The sequence below is a fragment of the Anticarsia gemmatalis genome, chromosome 7, assembly GCF_050436995.1.
Source record: "Anticarsia gemmatalis isolate Benzon Research Colony breed Stoneville strain chromosome 7, ilAntGemm2 primary, whole genome shotgun sequence".
Classification (NCBI taxonomy): Eukaryota; Metazoa; Arthropoda; class Insecta; order Lepidoptera; family Erebidae; genus Anticarsia; species Anticarsia gemmatalis.
This window is the reverse complement of record NC_134751.1, coordinates 2,523,049-2,547,964: the sequence shown is the minus strand read 5'-3', so window position 1 is coordinate 2,547,964 and position 24,916 is coordinate 2,523,049. Positions and strand designations below refer to the sequence as shown.

At 32.4% G+C, this 24,916-nt stretch overlaps 1 protein-coding gene across 17 annotated transcripts in view; it reads left to right on the top strand.

The window, feature by feature from the left end:
- Nucleotides 1–24,916, top strand: part of LOC142974273 (uncharacterized) — a 126,532-nt gene that overhangs the window by 34,047 nt on the left and 67,569 nt on the right. The gene's annotated exons all lie outside the window — the stretch shown is intronic.

The following is a 24,916-nucleotide window of genomic DNA, read 5'->3' as shown; positions in this document are numbered from 1 at the left end:
TTTTTTAAATGAGAATAAGCCTACGTACTTTATGCATAAGACTTTTAATAAGCACAAAATTTAACTTGATTTTTTCTACACATTCTTATTTTCGATATTTTACTACACCTTTCGTACTGTAAGTACCTAGAACAACAAATTTACAAACTGATACATTTACATATAATAGGACAGATACGGTTCAACAATCGTTCCTATTAATTTAAGCTAGCAAATATCGCAATATGTCTCAAACTTAAATCAAGATATACAGATATAATTGTTACAAATAACAATAACATAACGATCTGATAACTTGTTATTAATAACGAAGGTCGACACTAGAAAGGAAATAGAAATAAAATGTAGCAAGGTGAAGTTGGGAGTCTTTAGATGTAAAAGTTCCTAGTTTTCAGATCATCTAGTCGCCCACTCATGATAGTCTAGATATTAGATTTGTACCTACGTTATCTAGGTGTAGAATGGTTTTATAGGTGGGTGTAAGTTCAAGTCATTTCTGTTTGATTGTCGTACTAATTGGGTCCTCTTTTTCACGAGGGAATTTTTAGTGGCTTTGTTTTTCATCTCTAAATACCAATTTCTTGTTCCTTCAGCGTTTTGTTACTTTACAAATTACACACCAGTTATTATTCGAAGAACTGAAGTGAGATTCTCTACAGTTGGTATAGCGAGTGTCGAGAGTTTTAAATTTAAAATATAGTTGTCAGAGCACCCGCTAGAGGCGCTGACAATTTTTTTATACAAAATTTATCGATAGCTAGTTCTAGAGAATCGCGCTACTGATATGTTCCTTGTACTCGATTGAAGCAAAGGTAATTTAATGTAAACAACCGATCAGGTAACGGAAATAGAAGTTGCGTCTTCTGTTATAACTAGGTTAATATAAATTAGCTAGTAGTACACTAAGTAGTATCCGATGGTTAAGTCCAATAAAATTATGACATTAAGTGAGTATTTAATGGAGTAAAAACTACAGACTGCTTCCAAATACGACATGGCGTATACCGTGAAAAACGGATGAAGTATTTAATATTTGAACTCAATTTATACTGTTATTAAAACTGTCAGTTCAGTTTCTATTCCGTAAAATGTGGTCGTACTAGTATTTTCAAATTACCGGCATTGAAATACTTGTCACCTACTTTGATACTAACGAGAGTATACATTAGAGAAAATATTTGTAACTTTTAAAAGTGAGACGTATGTATTACGCTGCTAAGCTAAGCTCTTTCACCTAAAGTCTTGTCCCTAACCCGACCTTTCAAATGGTTTAATGATTCGTGATGTAAGCCCAAACCTCTACCAAGTAAATAGAGAGAGATTAGAGACTCCACATAACTATAGGAACAAAGTTTCAATAAATATTCGAAAATGATTGAAAATGAGCATTTTTTTTTTATTTTACATGTTCAGATAGTCTTAATGAAATTAATTTACTTCAAATGTGGTTATTCGTTACTAGAACAAAGAAGAATTAAGAAGAGTAATTACAAAGGAGTTGCGTTTATAAATGCTCTAATAAGTTCTCACCTCAACATAATTCCGTCAATGAATTACTTCGTCTTGAAACAGACGTAACTCGATCGACATTAAAATCAGTCAGTGATGCGGTAAATATTGAAATATCAGATATCTTTACATTGTTGAGCTTGGCTTCACCTGTCACTGTTCCATTTAACTTGTCCTACTGTTGTCAAATTGATAACTTATTTACAAACTAAAGTACTTGTAGAATTTTGTTCTGTAATATGACACTGTTAATTAGTACTGTAGAATAATGTTTATGAGCGTATAAACAACATTTTAGGACTGAATATTGCAATTATTGCTCACAATGCTTGTCCTGTGTAGCTCGATAGATTCAACACTGAATCCTATAGCAAATATTCGAATGAGTATTTAAAGTTTTGTTATTTAGTCATATACTTGTTAATTTGCTTAAAATACGTCAGAAAACCGGGAAAGCTAGATTCATATAGAAATTCAGACTAAACTTTCAAAGGATTTTCGGTCATAAATACACCGTTTACGTCAAACAATCTTTGCCTTGTTAACGCCAATCGTAACTAATTAACCGACAACTTCAACTTAGTGAAATAACAGTTTTAATTCTATGTCAATGTTATACTCATTGCGTTGCAACATTCATTAACTGTTTTTTGTTCCGTTTTCGACAAGTTATGACGACGTTTTATTATTTTGGACAAAGGATTGATAGTGCTCGATGATTTGCCGCAAAAAATGTTAGCAGCGTAGTGTGGCCTTAACCCTTTTGAATTTTGAAACAAGACCAGTTATAAGAGACTAATTAGTAGTTTTATGCAATTGTTGTAGATTTTTGTTCCTTATACTAATGTTAATAATTAAAATCTGGTTTGGGTAGTTTAAATTCTGAAAGTATAGTGTCTAACCAGTTTTATAGAAGAATTGGATTGTGGAGGTCCGGTAGGCTCCTAAAATTCCTAAAATTCTATTCAGCTGTATCCGATGAGACTGAAAACCGACTTCAAAATAGTTTGGGAAAGGGCTACTTTTAAACCCGGGAAAATGACGCATTTCCATGGGAAAATTCAGGTGGCGGACGAAGTCGCGGGTAAAAGCTAGTAGTCAATAAGTCTCGACAATTTATTCTTTAGCGTTTATGTATATTTTCCAACCGGAATATAATTAGAAAAATAATTGATATGGAGTGAAACTGACTGGGCGCGGTATCCGTATTACTTAATATGAGTCAAGTGAACCAAATGCAGCTTAACAGTCACTTTGCTCCAACTTTAATGTGAACTTTAATAAAAAATAGATATAGGAAGTGATACTGGTTTTTTATTTATCGGTAAATAGTCAATGCTTAAAAGAAACATGTAATAGTTATGTAATGGATAGATAACAACTGTTGAGAATTACGAATAGTAGAGTTTTAACTAATTAACGCCTTACTGTTTGGCTCATGTCTCGCGCATTGACAAAGGCACGATTGGGTTTTTCACAATAATATCCTTGTGCGTATAAGGGACTATGTATTTAATAGTAGAACTTTAAAGTTGTCATAGTAAAGTGGTAATATTTAGGATTACGTGAGTCGTGGATTAAACCTCGAATAGTATAAAAAAATCTATTTAAATGCTTCTTACTTTGATGTCCTGGTAGGAGTTATTCTGAGGATCATATTATGTTCTCTTTTATAAGCTTAAGAATATACAATTTACAGTTGATATTTTAAGTGTATTAAAAATAAAATAGTAGATAATAATAGCGATTTTTTTTTAATTTATGACGGCTAGACCTCTAAATTCAATCCATCAAGTTACGTAGTTCATGAATTTCACGCCACATGCTTATACTTTCTTCATACAACGTTGCAATTCTCATAGTTTTAATTTATGTTAGAAACTAGGAAAACCACATTTGAAAGCACGCTTTAAACCACAAGTTTTATCTGGTTACGTCTTGTGGAAATATTGTACACACCGTATTTCATCTGGTGTTGACAGAGATCCTTAGAATCTTTTGAAAACATCGATCGAAAAGTTATGACATTTGATGTAATGTTTGCATTAGACATAATAGTTACTTGTTTTACCAAACAATTTATGAAACCCTGCAGGTTGCATTTCAAATAGTGTTCAACCATCTTTTAACCATGATAGTGGACTCAAGCTTTGGCACCTTTGCTATTACCAGTGGCAATGGGACAGTGATGTCATGAATTAATGTTTAGTTTAATCGTAATCGTTAACCATTCTAAATCCACTAAAAATATTCCTCTACTAAAGGTATTCACAACTCTACAAAAATACAGATGGCCGGAAATGTCAATAAAATAAAAAGATTGACTAAATAGGAAGTAATATGTTGAGAAAGTATATTACATTGTGAGTGTATCGGTATATTTTGTAAAGACTTTCGCCTGCTTTCTTTTCAATTAAATGTCTATAAAGTATTAATCCCTTCAAATTATATCACTGATTCTTTGGTTCAGAAATTTTGTTGTCATTCTTTGCTTCATATTGTCATTAAGGTAAGTTAAGTTTGGTGTTCGTGTGTGTTTTATTATTGTGCGAACTATCTGTTCGAAGTATTGACAGTAAAACACTTCTTTGCTGTTTTCATGTGTGTACTACTAAAAAAATATTAGGTGTATTGATGAAAATTGTAGTCATTATTCAGTACATGGCTGCTTTGATGTAACACGTTAAACAATGTATATATAGCCTTTGAAATATTTTTCGACTGAGGTAAGCAATAGCCCCTCAGATTTAGTAAGGCATTGTCTCAATACTATGAAATTTTACTACACTTTTATTCGTACAGGTCAAGGTGAAATGGACTGTGAGATAAAGATTATGGTCATTATCATTACTAACCTATTAAGTGACAATTGTGATTATGTATCTTAGATTTGATGATATTAGGTAATACTAATGAGTCATGATTATGGTTTATTAGGTTAAGGGCTTATTTCAATGAAACCAAAAGGTTCAAGGACAGAGTAAACGACTAAAATTTTATACCAAAAAACATGTGCAATAAGCCGAAGTTTGTGACTAAAGGAATAAACTTATTTACATCTGATTTACTCACTTATTAAATTAAAAACTTTCTGTACTAGCATGTGAGCATAGCATAATGTATGAATATTGGCAGGATAAGAGATTTCAACATAGGGATGTATAGAATCAAACTGTATGTTACAAAAATATTATAATGTCTAGGCAAATGAACTGCGGAGTAAATCTTAGATTAGTCTAGATCAGGGGTTCCTAACCTTTTCCTAGTCCGAGACCACTTTTATATTATTCTTGTAAGCCACTATATTAAAAACTAGCTGACCCGCGCAACTTCGCTTGCGTCACATAAGAGAGAATGGGTCAAAATTTTCCCCGTTTTTGTAACATTTTTCAGTGGTACTCTGCTCCTATTGGTCGTAGCGTAATGATATATCCTCGATAAATGGACTATCTAACACTGAAAGAATTTTTCAAATCGGTTCAGTAGTTCCTGAGATTAGCGCGTTCAAACAAACAAACAAACAAACAAACAAACAAACAAACTCTTCAGCTTTATAATATTAGTATAGATAAAGTGTAGTAATCATCCTGAAAATTTTAAAATTTTAAAATCATTCGCGGACCATTTTATGACCACTGATTGCTCTAGATAGATAGAACCGCGGATTAAAACAAATTTAAACTTTACATTTAAGTATAGATTTAAATATATGTATAAGTATAGTAATCACAAAGTAAACCTGTGACTCACAGTTATTACAAGTGTCAGTTGATTTCAAATATGTCCCGAACCGGAACTGAACCGAGGTTACTACTTTCTCAATGCACTCAGTGTGCAGTAGAAGGTTCTAGCTAAATATTAATTGTTGCCTTAATATTTTCAATGTCATATTCAAATGCAGTTGCAGTTATAGATGACTATGACGTTGAGTGTTATTTTCATTAATATATATTTGATATTATAAAATCGTAGAGTTTGTATATTTGTTTGTTTTAACGTGCTAATCTCAGGAACTACTGGTTGGAATTGAAAAAATATTTTTGTGTTGAATAGAATTGAATCATTTATTGAGGAAGACTTTAGGCTATATAACATCACGCTACGGCCATTAGAAGCGGAGTAGCAACGAAAAATGTTACAAAAAATGGCGAAAATTATGACCCATTCTCTGTTAAGTGACGCAAGCGAAGTTGCGCGGGTCAGCTAGTAATCTATAAAAATCGTGCATTCTAAGGCTCTAGACTAAGTTGTAAAGATACATAGTTGTGTGTTATTTTCATATGTTTTCAATGTATACATTTACATTTATTTTTCTTTCGTTTACAGGTAAGCAAAGATACTGAAAAGTATCTCTCTTTCAACACCGATGAGAAAATTTGTTTGGTATGTTTTTATTAATCAGTAACTCTAATTACACTATTTTGAGCAATGCCTTAGTAACCTATCTTGATTTGAAAAACTAAGATCATATTCCGAAATTATAACTATTCAGAAACTAAACGCAATATTTAGCTCATCCGTTGCACTAACGTTTAGTAATAACAGATAAGCTAGGGAACTTGCAATAATGAACTTGTAAATAAAAAAAGGTTCACATTTATTGTTCTCAACAACATTTGTTTACAAATATGAAGAACAGCTTGATTAATTTGGATGACTTTTGTAAATATAGTTTATACATACATAAAATTACGCCTTACTTTTGAAGGGGTGGGCAGATACCAAAGAACGCTGTTGCTACGACCCCTACAAATATCTTGGTTTACAGCACTACCTTCCTACAAACATTCCTTGCTACATTCACATCCATACATCTTGTCACACAGAATCGCCGATTACAAGTACTATGCACCTGACCTTTTTGCAAGACAATACTGATGTGTATATCCTTTCTTAATACATCAATGTTTCTATGCCTTTAATTGTGGTAAGTTCTTCGTTGTAGATACAGTCACAAGCAGAAGGAACTGTAAATAAACACAACAACTCCCTTAGTTCAGGAAGAAATTGTCACACCATACATGTCTACTGGTCGCCGCCACCATATTACGCAAACCATTAATTAGAAAGTTAATCTACGATTACTATTTACAGAGACCACAGTTTAACATCACAATTATAAAGATTATAATCTAATTCTTGTATTGTTTAAACTATCGTTAAAAATAATCTCGGTTTAACATTTTGCGTCACGCAAATACTGAAAGATTAGGAATGCAATCTTTGTAATAATTGTTGCATTGTAAACGGTGATTGTAATTTGTTTGTCTCGTGAAATTCTTTAACTTTAGTTAAATAATTGTGGAGTTGTACTGAATATGTATGAGTCTCTGAGATAATGTTATGAAGTATTAATTAATTACTTACATTTTTGGGACTATTTTTATTGCGTAATGTTTACATTATACATATCTAATGTTACAGTAGTCAGGTAACATTAGATGTTTAATGATTGTTGATTGGAAGTCAAAGGCAGAAGAACTTTATAAGGAAGGAAGCTTTGACTCATAGCTGTAATAAAGAAATAGCCGATACATAAACATATTTCAATGAAATATTATGTTGTCCACTCAAACTCACAATAGTACAGCGGTCAAAATCCGGTTCACTGGGCAGTCGATGACAAGGTCGTGAGTTCGAATTTCATTGTTATAGTATTCTATTATTTGAACTAGTTAGTAACTGCAATAAGATTACAAACGAAATAATAAATTAATAGTAGTAAACCTCGAAGACTTACCAACACGTCTAATGCCCGGTTTCCTTTTTCTAAATTAAGCGGCAGCTTATCTAAGCAATAGAGTTATTTTTATATGAGTTTAAACGCTATTGAATAGATAAACTACCTCTAAATATACCCAGAAACCGGGGTTACGTCAAATAAGACTACCTTAATACTCATGCCAAACAATAAACATTTAGATAATAAACACTACTACAACAGTGGCCAAAGAACAGCGTGTCATGAATTAAATATGGCTGACCCCGCGTTATAGACCATTTACAAAAGGAACAAGCGGTGAATATTTTGACACTACTTCGTGATTTGAATGGCTGAATGTTTTTACTCGTTTTTACTTTCAAATAACACTATCGGAACATCTCTCTGTATCTTAGTTAGTTGGTTATTACAGGGTTTTGAAATGTATCATATTTGGGATTATTTTGCTTAAGAATAACGTTACATACTTGGACTTATTGGAAATAAACTTGCAAATGCAATTTGTAGAAGAAAGTGTGTTTATTGTTACGGAGTTTTGAAATTCTTCATGAATGTTGAAGTAATGGAAGAAACTAGAAAAATTTAAACGATACAGTGTTTAATTATGTGTTACAAAACAGGAGAAATTATTGTTCTTATATTTAAGCGTTGTCAATGTTGGTGAAACGTGGCGTAAATACTAAAGTCGATAAATATAGTAAATACTCGTAAATTGAACTAGTGGTTCGTATTAACAAAAAATGGGAACTTATATATTCGTACAAGATTAATATAATAAACAGGCTCAGCCCATTACGGGAATTATTTTAGACTCTCAAGTACATAGAGCGATTAGATAGATTGATATTGAAATAATAAACATGTAATTGATAATGATGGTTGCAACAAAGTTGTATTCAAATCATACAAAATGGTAAACTACTTACTTAGAATTCCCTTTTAGTACCAATATGATCATTGTAATAATGCAAATAGTTCGTAACGTATGAAGTTATCAATACTCATATTATAAAATGTGAAAGTCTGTCTGTTACGAACCACGACTAAACCACTGAATGGTTTGTTTTGATATTTGGTATTAACATAAGTAGTTCAAGATTTGGAATCAGCCGCAGTCTAGTTATTTTTAAACAAATACGCTTTAAACAGAGATGCTCATAGCCAGTTGTGCTCACCGGTCGGTAAACGATCTGTGGGTTAAGCAACCGTTGGCGCGGTCATTCTATAGATGGGTCACCGCATAGTGGTATTTGAATTGAGCGTCTCCGTGCCTCGGAAGGCACGTAAAAAGTCGGTCTCGGTTGTTGTCAGTTAAGATAACAGTCGTTAAGCCATGTCAAAGGCCTTTCGGGCGGCCTGAACAACTTTGACACTAGGTTGTCCACTACCCATACGATAGATAGATAGCGATTTAAACAAATGATAGCCAAAAATGCTTAAATGGAGTATATACGCAAGCGGAGTCGTGCGGGTCATCTAGTGCTAAGATAATGCAATTTCTAACTCACAAGGTTTCAAATCTGAATGCTCTACTTCTTAACAACTTAGTATAACTCGATCATAATCTAAAAGTAAGCGGGTGTGAAAACTTGACCTGATTGGCCCAGGTTCGGTTCTCGTGCAAATCGTTTGACATTAACGGATTGACGTTAATGTTTCCACTTTAATATCCAGTTTGTCGGTTTGTTTGTTGATATGAATTGGAGTAGATATTTACATTGTTTATGTATTAGACTGGAATAAAATTATTATTAGTTTAAAGGTTTAGGTAATCCTTGTGCTTGTTTTTTGTATGATACAAAGTTATCGAGCAAATAACCAAAAAGGAAAGATTGGTACGTAGTTTTTTTAAATTTGATTACGGGTAATACGTAGGTCGCCAATCCATTGCATCGGATGAGTTTGATTCCCATCCGGGTCAAACATTTTGAGATCTTGTAATATTTTCTGTATTGTTTGTATATTTCGAGAATCTAAAAAATAAGACATTAACATTTTATAAAAAATAACATAACTTCAATCGTAAAATAATTTAACTAATAGTTCAAACGACCAATTGTTTAACCCTAGTTAAGTCACGTTCGTTAACTACAGTTACAGTTGCTAATTTAACTTAACAGTTTAACTTGTACTTAGAGCACTTAGTATTGCACGCTTCAATTATGAGTATGTTGAAAATGTATGGCAAGGCTTAGTTCGAGTTAGTTACGGCTTCCTCAATTAAGTATTGCTTATACCTTATACGTGTTTATAACTTTATCACCGAGGTTTTAGGCAGAAATGTACTTGATGTTATGCAAAATCCTTTAATATTTAGTCGACGAAATAGAGGGGTATTTTTTAACCGGTTACTGTCCTAAATTGTTGGGTAAGGGTCACTAGTGTGTTGCCTCAGGTTCGAATTATCGACCACGCGGCTATCACCGCTTCAGATATGATTATTAAAAAAAATATAATTTATACTGTGTTCTATCCAGAAAGCAAACCCCAAATATTGTCAACTAAAAAAAGGATAGTTTAATAAAATTCGGCAGGTGTAAAAAGCCTTAACAATTATTTGTGGATCACACTTTATTTTAGTTTTCTGGTAACCGAAAAGCCTTACTTAATGCTATCATCGTAGTCAACTATTAACACGATAAACGATTACAAAGAAAATTTAAACTGACTTTACCGCTTTCAATTTTCCTTTCAACCCTTCAGTTTTAGAATGACAAGTGCACACTACAGCCATTGAAGTAAAGTATATCACTCTCATATGTTACGGTTAGCGTGCATCGTTGAACTTTTAAGGTTACGTGAAGGCTTTCGTGATTCCATAGTCATTATGTGATACGGATTCAGAGGTTCGTTTATAAATTACTCGTATGTGGAACTGTCATTATGTAATGGATCGTCATACCTTGTAATATATCTGTAATATTATAGCAATTGTAGGCTTCTTCTTCTTTTGAATATTATAACCAATAAAGTTTATTTTGTTTATTACCCAAACTTAAAAATAGGATTAGTAATTGGAGTTTTCTTATTAGAATGCATAGTAAAGACACTATTTAATAAAGTGCCTGCTATCCAAAGCTATCCAAAGATAATAATGTTTACTTAAAAATATACACGTTGGTATAAAAAACGTCTTAAATAATTTTGGTAAAAATCTTTATTGAAGTGCAATTTAAGAGAAGCTGAGTAAAAGTTATATCATCTGTAAATATCATACCATATCAATACACATTGACACAGTACCAAAAAGATATTTTTTTACGTATTCTGATTCATATAAAAAGCTGTTACGACATTCTTCTTTCGTGTTTTAAGTGAATTTAGAGCAACCTTGGATTACAACACGAACTGTCCTTTTGGAAAATAATTTCTTTGAATAATTAATGTACCTAAACTATGGGCTTTATTATCATAAATTAATATGAGAGAAAAAGTCAAAGTCCTAAAAAAAACCTGTCCTATTAAATTTATTTGTAACTAATCTGCACACCTGAGTTTAAGATAGAGGTTTATTACAATATACACCTGAAGAAAGTAGTGAGACTACAGCCATCTTAAATAACTATAGGTACAGATAAAACAAAACGGTCATTTTGTCTTATTCCAAATTGTTGGGAATTGAATTTGAGACATCGTGGCCTTTGTCGTTAACAACTGCTTATATCCAGAAGCAGTTATACTATAATAACTTGAAAATTACTCATGATTAAGGTGTGAGCCAATTAATCACTTATGAACCCATAAAATGTTGTTTTCGAAGTTTATAACGGCAATTATCAAGTTGAGGTCAAATATACCCCGAAGCGGGATATTGATATGGTTATTTAATGCTATTAATTTTTACGTGATTTTGGTAGAAAGAGATTGTGCTAGATTGGTTTTGTAATTGATGATTTATGGTAGTATAATCATTTTGTTATATGACATTTAGAATGTACTGCCAAAATGTTTCCTACGACACCCGTTGGAGGCGCTGCTCAAATTTTCATACAAAATTTCTCGATGACAGTTCGGTTGTCGGTAGTCGATAGTAGCAGAGAATCGAGGCACAGTACCTCGATTCTCGACCACTAGCGACTACCGACAACCTATATACTATATACCGCTATAGAAAAAAATTGTAAGACAATCTGTTCAGCGCTTCAATCGGACGTCGTAGAAATTATTTCGGCAGTACATTTTAATTGTCAAGCTCTCGATACTGGATGGTTCTAATTGTAGAGAATCGTGCTACTGTAGAAAAAAAACTAACTGTAATGTTATTCGTAAATCCTCGAGTTACACAATAAATTAGCAATGACTCCGTAAAATATTATCATAACTGTATCACTCATAATAATTGTTGTGACGTCACGTGACGTAGCCAGTGAAAGTGAATCAAAGCCTTACACTTTTAATTAAATATTCATCCATTAATCTACAAAATACGACTCTATGTCAACTGGTTAAAGTCTATTTTTGACTTGTTGATATATTATGATGGACTAACTTACATATTATTCAAATTAGGTAAACTTTCTTTCACTTACACTCGGTTGAATGTGTATAATAATTGTATACGATTACGTGTACTTGGTCAGATGTTGGTTTGAAAGTGATCTTGATTCGGCTATTGATGGTTATAGCCGTTATATTGGGCTATTACTATAGTCCGACAACTAAACTTTTTGCTTTTGTAAACAACATGTCATCGTAGCTTTAGTGGATGCTGTTTTCACCTGTTAAAGATTAGGACTGTCTTAATAGTTACGTTAATAGAATATAATAATATGTTTACTGTGCTCCAATAAATTAATGAACTTAGTAGAAAGCCTTGTCGCCAGTAGTGGAGATACATAAACTCTAAAATTAGAAACATCAGCCACACACAGTCTGGTGTAAAAGAAATGATTTATTACACTCTCAATAAATCGCGAGTGCCGCTCTTCTACAAAGTTGTCAGACTACAGTTGTCGTTATTAGCGGTTAAAGATTGACAAGGCTGCTCAGGCGTGGTTTTTCAATGTAATTAGAAACGTATGTACTTTGTACTTTGATCAGTAAATGTGGCTAATTTAGGTGTGGCATAATGTTATTAGAAATGTGTTTTGAACTTCGATCGGCGTGATTGGTTACAAGTCATAAAGCTTAATAATAGGCTTGTAACGGCTTCGGCTATTTGAATGCCATCCTAATCCTAAACCCCTCTTGCGTTTGGGAGAAGACCCTTGCCCGGCAGTTATAGGAAAAAAAGTATAACTCCATTGTGAAGGGTTGCAAGCACGCTACTTCCGCAGTGCAGTCAGGTTAACGTTTCATTTCCAGCTTTAAATATATATTTTTACTAGCTTTTGCCGGCGACTTCGCCCGCCACCTGAATTTTCCCATGGGAATGCGTCATTTTCTCGGGGTAAAAAGTAGCCTATATCCTTTGTCGGGTATCAAAATATCTCCATACCAAATTTCATGCAAATTGGTTTAGTAGTTTAGGCGTGATTGAGTAACAGACAGACAGACAGAGTTACTTTCGCATTTATAATATTAGTATGGATTTATATGTATGATAATGAAACTGTAGTCAATATTAATATCTTTACGTTTGGAAATATCTCAGATGAAGTATGTGTAAAACCAGTGAAAAATACGTATTTTAACCAACTTTTAGTTTAGTCATATTTTACTTTTAATAAGTTTTCACACGGTATCGACGTGTGAATGTTCAAAACAAATAAATCTAATTAGTACACATTGTTACTCGTTCTATGTATTAAATGATTTATAATTATGTCCTGGACTACGCTTAATTAGTGTTCAAGCATTGTTTACATTAAGCGGCTGATTAGATGTAATTAATTGTCACATGACGAGTGAACACTGAACAATGTAATATATTGTGAGTGATAACATGCATATTTTTGAACACAGTAAATGCTTGCTGAGCTCATTATATTTGTTCGATCGTTCAAAAGACCCAGTTCTTCGAATTCAAAAAGAAATAATTGATACTATTTTAATATATTATGTTAATCACCATTACTTTATTCGCTTCTAAATTACGTTCGGATCATAGTATAAGAATGTAAAGTAAGCTTATTAGATACTGCGTCTCTATGAAAATAAATAAGAATAAGGTCATATGATAGGACAGAAATCACTTATAAAAACAAGAGAGTAGGCCTATTAGTGTTAAGCACTTTTGAATATTAATGAAAAACTGTTTCTCATCGGAAAGTAACAGCCGTGATATTTCGTCAAATCCATAAGAAGTACAAATTCTAATGTGTTAACAAGGCTGTCTATATTGTACATAGCTCATAAATCTTATCTTTACTGCTTCTATAACCTTTGAGACGACATTCCATCATAATATGCTAATTTCACTAAGTTCTAGATCTTAAGACTATTTGTCAATTGCTTTCAAGGATTAGAAGGCGTGTAGTAAAAATATTTTTTCAATAGTACTTCCTGTTATTTTCTTATATAGCGATTTTATGTAACGCAACCTACGGATTTAAATTAATTATACGTTAGGCTTGCTTTTACACATATTTGGTTTGGATTTCGAGTGTGTGTGTAGCAAGTCTTAGGTCTCATACATTTTAGTTCTGTCAAGAAAGAACCAATGATGTCTGGGTGCTACAATAGATGCTTGACTGTAAAACATCAATCTCTGTCGTTATGGCTCAGTAGTTAAAGTCAACTCGTCATTACCACTGCATCTAGCTCGATTCCAATATGGAACAAAAATGTATGCCATGTATTTTGTATCTTCTTATTAGTTGTATATTTATAAAATCCTGCGACAAGACCGAATCTAGGTGTCTTTACATTTAACTCTACAACAAAGAAAAATACTAAAGAATAAAAGCTGCCTTAATCGCGATTCAACGACGTGTTAGTACAAGGTTATATGACAATTTGCAAATGCACCGCACGTGCCGAGATTGAGAGTAAATGTCAAACTTTCATGATAATCGTTTAGATTTCACGACCTTAACGCTATATTCAGAGCACGGTGCACAAATTGCTCTGTTGTTTCACTAAATTGGATTGTTTGAGCATTTCCTTTGAATTATTCAGAGTAACGCATACAAAGTATGAGTTGTGAATTTGTTGAATGAGCTACAGTTTGTTAATTTGTTTTACTTATGAGACTGATCTGCAGTAGAGACAGATTCGTGTTTCTTTCAATGTTTAACAAAGCATACACACATATAATTAAGACCCCCTTTATAAGAAGAGTGCCTTTTTCGACCACCTGTTCTTTTAAAAAAAAAGAGTCAACCCGCCACCACGGCCAGTAACTTATGCACCAAAACACTAGCAAGCCAAAGTAAAATGCAACTAACTTCGCGCTAACTAATTCCAATATAATATTAAATATCTTTTCAAAAGTTTCAGCTTTATTCGTATTTCTTTCCTACTACTAATCTACAGCTATGAAAATGTTTAAAAATGTCCTTGGTTATAAACATATTAATGAACCTTGCAACAAAAAAATATTTTTCAAAATTCTACTTTAAATTGTGTAAGTTAACTAAAATGTGATGACAATGCAATATTATGATCACCTGCGCTGCACTTTACGCTTCAATTGTCACGTTTAGACTTTTTTCTAAACAAAATTCTCAGTAGCAGCCTAAAGTTTTCGAACGTTGACTGGTAGATGAATAATAATTTGGTTTTATGAAAAACACTTCCGTGTTGTATAAAAATTAAAAAAGATTGATCGTAGATGCATTGGTAGTCTTTTTTAAGAGATGCTTTGTTATGTACATACATAGTAATCCATTGCGTATACCGTGATCAATATTGAGCCCATATCTGATTGTTGGAACAATGCTGTAAGTCTTTTATCAGAGAAGCTTTTAGCTACTAAACCATTGCCGAGCCCTTCTTTGTTTTGTGTCTCTCCAGATAGGTGCTGATATCCCGCAATTGCATCGAAATTTTTAAGCCTTTTTGATATATTATTCTTAAGCCAAACTAACTCCCAACTCAAAATTAATCACTATAAGGCCACAACTACTTTACTATAAGCAACACGCTGACACCGAAATCATCTCTAATACTTCCTAAAACAATAAAACCCCTTAAACGATATTAAATTCAATCTCTATCTCGTTGAATCAGCTCTCAAATAAAAGCATGTAGCCGTGAAAGCAAGAGTGTGACACATTAGCATTCATCGAGCATGTCAGCACAAAACAAACGCGACCTTCTTTCTCCTGAGTCTTTGTTCAACTGTGCGTTCATGTGGAGTGTTATTATAAATATTTGGAATGACAAGTCTTGAAGATGACTGACAGACTACTGTTTGGGAATTACTGAACCGAATCTAAATATAAGTATGAAATAATGGACACAGATCATTTGCCTGAGCTCTTGTCGTAGATTCTGTGTGAATAATGCCCTAATTGGGAACAAGTAGCTTAAGACTTATTCCAGCGTAGATGAAAATCTAAGCAATACAGTAGATAAAATAAATTATTTACTTTATTGATAGGCTCATTCCTAGAGCTATTAAGCATTTATTTTACAAAAATATTTGTATATGATATGACATATAGGACAAGTATTATTATTTTAGTAATTAAAGTAAGCTGAACTAAACTGACTAATGAAGCCTATACATATACCTAACTATATGATATAGAAGAATAAGACTACATAACGCTACTCCCTAAGAGTATCTAGTGTTAATCATAAAGGTTTGTGAAATTGTAAGGCACCACTAGCGTATATTAAGACAGCAGTATTTAAGTTGAAGGCCAAAGTAAATCAAAGTATTCAATATAAATCAATGAGCATGTTATTTAAACGCTACACGAATTGAATACATAGTACAAATCACTATTCAACAGCTGTTCTCATTGACTAATTACTTCAATTCAATACTAAATAGCTAGCAGTTACAAATACGAAGGTATAATTGTTTGTCGGTTTGTTTGTGCGTGGCTTTTCATTAGGGGCTAATTTTTCTATGTCAGGTGACTTTACTTAATCAAATATACATACATACATATCTTAATAGATATTATGTAGGTATGGCAAAACTGTTTAAACAGCCCAATTATTTCATAAACAAAGTTACTCGAGCCTTTCCGTCATTTTCCTGGTGAATGAAAAGGGCTAACTTATAGTTTGAATAGCAAGAAGATTATTTTCATGAGGGTATCAAGCTCCCAATCTCCGTAATGGGAACGACGTGGTCACACACATTACGCCTCGGTTTTGTCAAAATCTAAATTGTTACTATTTTATTAATCTATCCCTCTATTGTTTAACTCAATCGTCAACCCGCACGTGTGGTGGGCTCAAGGCCTAACTCCTCTCTCGTTTGGGAGGAGACCCTTGCCATGCTGTGGGACAGTAACGGGTTAAGTAAAAAACCCTTTATAGAGTGCTTGGTTACTTAACCACTCGTAAGTGCAATTTCAAAGCTAGTATGTTTTATAAATAGCAGTTTGCACCTACTAATTGTGTTTAACAGTAGTTTACACGACTGTGCACGTGCGCGATCACTTGAAACCGACTTGTTATTCAAGGATACCTCGGTCCTGCTTTCAAAATCATCAAGTGTTTGTTGACGCTGATCATGACTCATTTAATCTTACTTGAATTATAATATAATTGTATAGTTTCGGAACAAGTCGTACTTTATTTCTATTTGTATCGCTGTATATATTTAACGTTCTTTTCCGTACTTTAAAGGTTAAAAACTTTTAAATGAATTTGGTACTGGCCAAGAGTATGCAGTATTTGCTAGCTTGCCCATGTTTCGTTTTTAAATAAACGTGTTTTTAGTAGTTTTCCGTTAGTATAAGTAGTATTTGTCTACCAGCTAAGTTACCAAGTAACCATTTTTAAAACACTTGATAAAGCTTTTAACATTTAACTTTATTCCTTATTTTATACTTTGAATAAAGTGAGTGTGACATACAGACGGACGGACAGACTCAGACACGACGAAATGATAAGGGTTCCGTTTTTTGCCATTCGGCTACGGAATCCTCAAAAGAACAGCATTGTATGGTGAAAACGAAAATTGAACACCAACCATCCTATCCAAATTGATATGTAGGTAAACAAAAACAAACTAATATTCACACGAGTATTGAGAAACAGTCATATGAAACTATCTAGAAGTCAGGCCATTAACACTAGTGTCGAATCTTCTCCGTATTTACGAGTATATACAGTGTTCTCAGCAGGTCATGTTGTGTGGACACGGGTCACTCATCCAAGGCTTGTTGCTTAATGTAGCTTAATGAAAAGAAATAAGTAAACAGTTTTAGGGAAAAGGGCTCTTGATTGCGGTCTCTGAAACTACAAAAGTTGAAGAGCGCAGATATTAAATTTGATTTCTTTACAAAATGACATGTTTGAGTCTCAATTTTGGTTTTGGTTTTTCAGCTAAGCAGTACTGATATCACATATCAGTCTGACGTCCGGCAGAGATACGGCAAATCCGTACGGCGAATGACTTATAGTTTTTCTAAAGTCGTCTTAAAGACACGGACTGTTTTCTTGTTACCATAAAAACCTCTCCCGATTTTAAGGTTAGAAGAAAATAAAAAAATATTTTAAAAGCGTCATTTAAGTAATATAGACCAAATCAAATGACATAATATTAAATATCAATTACCCGCATATCAGCGACTACTTATAAGTTAATGTTTCCGTGAAACACGCTGACACTTCCTCATAGACATGTCCGACGGTCTCGTGGAAACCGCAGAGGCACAAAAACTACTATTACTTGTCAATTGACGTAATAAGATGTTATTAGATAAAAAAATATACTTTATTAAGCGTTTAAAAGTGATATTGTGATGGCAGATAGAGGTTTATGTGCTAGATGAGTAACGAAATCAATATTTTATGTTCTATTCCTGTGTCTTTGGTTTGTTGTTTGATGTAGTCTAAATACTCGTCTTTTTCTTGTCACCTAATCAGAAACAATTGATAATTTGTAAAAGTCAAAAGTCTTATAATATATTTTTATATTATAAAAGTAAATAACAGACATTTTATATTAACCTCAGTAATATTTTTACTAAAATTTCACAATAACAATTGCAAAAACAATACTAATAGTAATGCAACAAATGCAATTGCATTTGAAAGTAGAATGAGAAGCACTCTCAAACACTTAAAATAATAACTACGTTTTATCGGTTGCAATCAAATTCCTAGATTTCATACAAATTTATGCAATACAATGCAAATAGGAAGACGTATTACCATACACAAATGTGCACTTTACACTATTATAACTCTTAAAATGCATTTTGAAATCGTTAAGATTGCATTCGTCAGTTTATCTCGTAAAATATCTCCTCAGGTCAAAAAAACATTCATTACGATCCGTGTTTTTTTTACTATAAGTACTATTAGACGGCTCTTGGCACAGATGTAGTATAATTTATAATATGAATTATAACGATGTGAATGTATGGTACATTCTCCGTTGCGCAATGATGATCTAATAGGTCATTGCAAGTTTGGTGTCTTCGGCTGGATTTTTAAGGTTTGTGTATTGAAAGGTGAGCGAGTGAGGAGCGAGGAATTCGGATGCAAAATTTTTATGTAATAATTAACACATCAGGATAATTTTATATCTTTTAACTTAATCTTTACCTGAAATACACACAAAAGCCTAACTCGAATGAATCACTTGTTTTTTTCGTTTAAAAGAATGAAATGAATACAGACGACAAATTGACTATAATTTGTCGTCTGTGCAGTACTGTCTGTAGTACTGCATGATCCTTAACTTAAAGAAAGTATTTGACTTTAATATTGTATGAAAATAAGATAATACTCAATTTTAATCCGCTCTCGCTATACGCGAAGCTCATAAAAAGCCATAGCCTTAAGTGACCTGTCGGCTGTCATATGCCTCTACCGATTTAACCTTTTTTGAAGATGACTTTTAATTTCAATTCATCAGTAAAGGTTGCCGATATTCCCAGGCTTTCAAGCTTCTATATTCGTAATATATAATACTAACTGAAATATGACATATTACAACATAAATAATGTACTTGAAATATCAATTTTGATTGCAGAAAAAAATACATTAAGAATTAAAAGTTGAAAAAAATCACTCAATCAAAATTATTAATTGCGATATTTCAGCATCAAATGTACGATTTAAGTGTCTATTTTTTGTCATGTGTCGAAATAATTCACTAAGCACATAGGTCATTTCATACAATCTATTTCTCGTGTATTTTTTGTATTTACTACTTATCGTAATGGGACTAATGAATGGTTGTCAAATTTAGAAGTATAGCATATTGCGCCGTAGTTAGGTCTATAATTTAGACTTAGAGCTAATGCTACTGTTGAACCAAACTACAGTAGTATTGACCTATACATATTTTAACTACTTATTAAAGCTCTTATAACTCCTGTAACATAAAAAATTGACTGTTTTATCGGAATGTTTTATATTAGGTATTACATATCTAGTGATGTGATTTCGCGAAATCGGATCTTTCAAGTAGGAAATACATATTGCATTTGGCCCAAGAGCAATCCATGGGTTTAATTATTCTCAAATATTGTAACTAATTCAAATAGTTTTTTTAATAGTTAGTGAAATGCAGAATGTTTACTCGACAATTTTTTTTTAATAAACACTGCTTTCCTATTTTACCGTAACATATTTTTAAGATTTTGTGTTAACTTAGCCATGACATAATAATTGTATTAACGCCTCCTATGTTGATAAATATAAATTATTTTGATATTTATATTAAATCAAGCGTTTAATATAAATAGCCCACGATTAATATAACATACTACATAACAATATCAGTCCACTCCTGTCAGTCTACAATGATCTCTGACAGGCTACCTACAATATGTGATTGCTTAATACTCGTATCATGTATGCCTACCGAACAATATGTCTAGACAAGCGTTAAAACATGTTGTATGGAGAACACACGCGCAACTATGAGTGGCTGAATCGTTTGACGAGAGATGTTGGGTAGATTCCAATTTGGATTAAAATAAGAGCCTGCACATCGATTTTCCAGGTTGTACTGTACTGGCTCTGTTGTTTGTATATACGTAAAAAGTATTTTTAGCAAAAGATGAATTATAGATGCGCAAGATGTTGAATCATTTATGGTAGTCAAAAGAACTTACGATCTCGGATGAAGAGTAAGAATTTTTGGCTGCAAATGTAAAATAACAGGTACATTTTCATTGAAGATAAATAGGTTAAAACATTTAACCATAATAATTTTCCGAGAAAACTATTCCAAAGTCATTTCAATAATAAATTACATCCTGTCTGCGAGCTTCCCTGTTCAATTAGTCACATAAATATGGTTATCCAAACTTCCTAAAGATAATTGTAAATTTAAACCACTACTGAAATATTATTAATAATTGATAACATTCTGAAATTATATTACACGCACGAATTTTAATTGAACTTTTATATGAAACATCGTTCGATGTTTTCTTCTGCAATTAGAATCAATCATATTTGTTATTTTTCATTTTTAAAACACGCAAATAACGGTCTTTAGAACAAGTAAACCTAATATTATCATCAAGCAACAACATTCAATGCTCACTTTGGCAACTTTTAATTGCCTAAAAGTTGCCCGTATACGTTTGCAAGTGTTAGTACCTTATCAGATAGTGATATATGTGTAACGTGACTTATCGGTGCTACTTTCGAATGACTAACACTTTGAAAGTCAGCAGCCTTCGTGCTTTGTAGAAATGATCTAATACTGGCTTAAGGCTATATTTTTGTTTTAAGATTGAACGTAAATCTTTTGATAAAGTATAATTGTTCTATTTGATTTAAATTGGGTCGCATTTAGATTATAGATATTGCATAATGCACTCTATTGGCTATCGTGATCACTTTAACTAGTTAGTATTGTTTGAGTTAGTCTTTCTAATAATTTTATTGGTACTATTACCATGCCAATCTCTCTTAATCTCTTAATCAGGTAACCAGATTATAAAATCTTGGCATTTCAAGTACAAAGCAAATGAATCAAATGTAGTTATCTTTGCTAAAATAATTGCTTTTGAGTACCAAATATAAAAATTCATCCTCGATAGAATAAACATGATTAAATTGAGGTCAAAAGGACTTGATAAAGATATAAAATAACGTATAAATTAACCTCAATCTCATTCTCGTACTACATATTTAAAGCTAAAGCAATTACGCTCCTAACCACAACCAAATATTAATATAAAGAACTGATTAAATAACAAACTAACCGGACAATCTCTTGAACCTATGACCATCACTGAAACATCTATTGCGAAACATCGTGACTCTACATACAGTCTCTACATAACTGCCTCGCACTCTATGTCAATCTCTGCTCTACATTTGATCCAACCTTTGTTCAAGGAAGCAATTACTTTTAATGCAGTTCCATTAGTTTCATTTATGTAATGTTACATTTTTTCGTTATCAATCAATCAAATTTTGATGTTTCACGACTACAACATAATTATAGACCGTTTTTGCAATTGCAATGATGCAGTAGTTTAGTAAATTGCATTATTTAATGTATTAAAAATGTTTCAGTAGTATATTTAAATTAAGATTTTTTTCGAAGTGCATTAAATATGTTTACATTAAAATATCTTAATTGGACTTCTGAAAAGATTGCGAAGTATATTGATTAGATGTGTAAAAGGTCATATGTAATTATTAATAGGTTTATATTGACATGCAATGTCAATCTAAGTCGATCGTGCCTTAATCGCTTTAGTTTGTTATGCTTAACCAAGTTAACTGTCCTAATAAATGGTAAAAGCCTCTTTCAATGTTTCCGTATCCCTGAATCATTTGCTATCCTTAGTCATCTATTATGAACTATCCAGATTATCCAAATCTACTCTACTTGAACTGTACCTTGGCTGCCACCCAATATGTTTACAATTATTGAAGCCCTGCATATAACCGAACTTTTTACCACCAGGATTGTAAAGATTTTATGGTCTTCCGCGTTTTGTCATTTTTATAAGTAACTAGCTGACTCGCGCAACTTCGCTTGCGTCACATAAGAGAGAATGGGACACAATTTTGCCCGTTTTTGTAACACTTTTCGTTGCTACTCCGCTCCTAATGGCTGTAGCGTGATGTTATATACCCTAAAACCTTCCTCGATAAATGGTCTATCTAGCACTGAAAGATTTTTTTAAATCGGACCAGTAGTTCCCGAGATTAGCGCGTTCAAACAAACAAACAAACAAACAAAATCTTCAGCTTTATAATATTAGTATGTTATATACCCTAAAACCTTTCTCGATAAATGGTCTATCTAGCACTGAAAGAATTTTTCAAATCGGACCAGTAGTTCCCGAGATTAGCGCGTTCAAACAAACAAACAAACAAACAAACAAACTCTTCAGCTTTATAATATTAGTATAGAAGTATAGATTTTGGCTTTAAGGTGCAACAATCTCCAACTTCATAAAAATACTATTAGAAGAACATGTACACACTTCATAACATATTATTAAATGTCATTGAAAGAGTGACTACCATATTTATAAGTAAACGACCTATTACGAAATAAATTCTGTACCAAAAACGTTTAAAACCAAACAACAATACGACTACAAAATACTTTGTGTGAACATTAGTCAGTGAAAGTAATTTCTATTATGTGGGAATTCTCCTTACATTCTGTCATGATGTCCATTCATTAAGTAAGTTGAATAATCTTTTAATCTTAATTTGACACTTGTACAATTGTTGCGTATATTAAGTCATTTATAGTGTAAAGTTATACTTTAAATAATAATATGCATGCATAATATGTTTTTTGTTCATAAGTTCGATCATCTAATGTTAAATGTTGATGCAGAAATCGTAATCTGCTGTTGATTTTTCGTTTACATTGTAATTGTGAGTCCCATCATAATGACAAGGCACTTCACTAGGTGCTATAAAAAGTATTTGAGAAAAAAAAAGAAATGTTTTGCAATACTGCTTGACCAAGGGATCAACCTTGTGATTAGCAGTCTCATGCATTACTGCTCCTTTCGGCTTACTTTAAGCGCTCAACTATTATTATATGATTAAATCTTGTGTTGTAGTTTCTGAACGGTCAGAAAATTATAACTTTTAAGTTAACGTTCAATTCATTTCAACAGAGGTCGTGACTTATCAAAACTGTATTATTACTACAAATACGATGACCATCAACGATTTATTTATCTAAACTACAATCTCTTGCAGTTTATGTGCCTTATTTGCTACCATTTATCCTTCCATCGGTTCATCTAGATCAAACTGTAATTATCGTTAGATTGATTCAGTTTCATTATATTATCCTTCAATACTAAATCTTGGTGAAAGGAACAAAATGTATGAGATTCTTCAGATAACAGTATAATAGTTTGTTGTGTAATAAGTATCATTATGTGCCACTATCTCGTTCGGTATTGTTGAAATAATTGTTGGCGTAAATTCTCTTAGTTTCGAAATTCAATACGTTTTTGTGATTTGTTAACGGATGTGTTTCGGTGAAATATAAAGAATGAGTTATACATTAATTGCCTTACCGAAAAACGTCGCGTAAGCTCTAGTTAGTTACCGTGTTTTGTCTTATTCACTCAGCTGTTTTGACTTCTTACTGACTTATAGGAAATAATACCATTCTAAGTAAGATCAATGTGACTTTATTCTGTCTCAAATCTAGCGTAACAGTCATTGAAGAAAACAAGTGACATTTGACCACGATATGACCGCAACTATTGCAACGTCCAACTGAAATTTAGCAAATCAATGGTAGAAATCGCTATAGCCTTAAAAAAAACATTACGCGTTTTTCATTAATTAGGTAACATTCATATTTAAAACTGCCTAATTTTATGATATCTATTAATCCACGGCATATGTATCATGGTATCACGGCATATATCTAATCTATTGTGCTTTGACTTTTCCTAGGTCATTATTCCGTTAACTCTTTAAAACAACATTTTAATATTCAAATGGCGATTTTTGACGTAAAAATCCGCTTGCAAAATCCCTAAAAGACAAAAGATAGTCTTATTTTCCAGGGTAACATTCAGTGTAAAGAATCGTAAGTAGTGCATATTTTGAAAACATAAGAAGAGACGAGACGAATACTTTTAAATGTTAAAGACCATTAAATCATTTTGCGACCAATGTTACGTGCAAACTGTTTGTTACCGCTAATTGTTCTGGCATCACTGGCCACTGTTTCAAAATTACGAGTGCGAATCTTTTTTAAAACGAAAGTTGTCTTGTCAAATTTGAAAAAAGACTTTCTTTTGTTTTAGTGCGTCTGTTATTCTTAAAATCTTAAGCTTAGTTTTGCCGTAAGAAAATATTTAACGATTAAATTTTGAATTGTTTGCGTAAAGATTTATCGATTTATTTATTTAATCGTTAAATATTTATCTTTAAAGATATTTGGGTTAAATAGTAAAGTATTATTAAATTGTTATAGTCGTTTTAAACTCTTTTTATTTTATTCGCATCAAATGTCTCTAAAAGATTTGTCAATCTGCGCCTCGTAGTATGATTTTTTGTTTTATAGCAATGTTTATGATAACGATAATTGTAAAATTCATAAAATGTTGGTTAATATCATATCTTTACTGACATGTTACGTTAATTCCATAAAGAAATTTAGACCATCTCATTTCTGCGGTATGAAATATTAATTT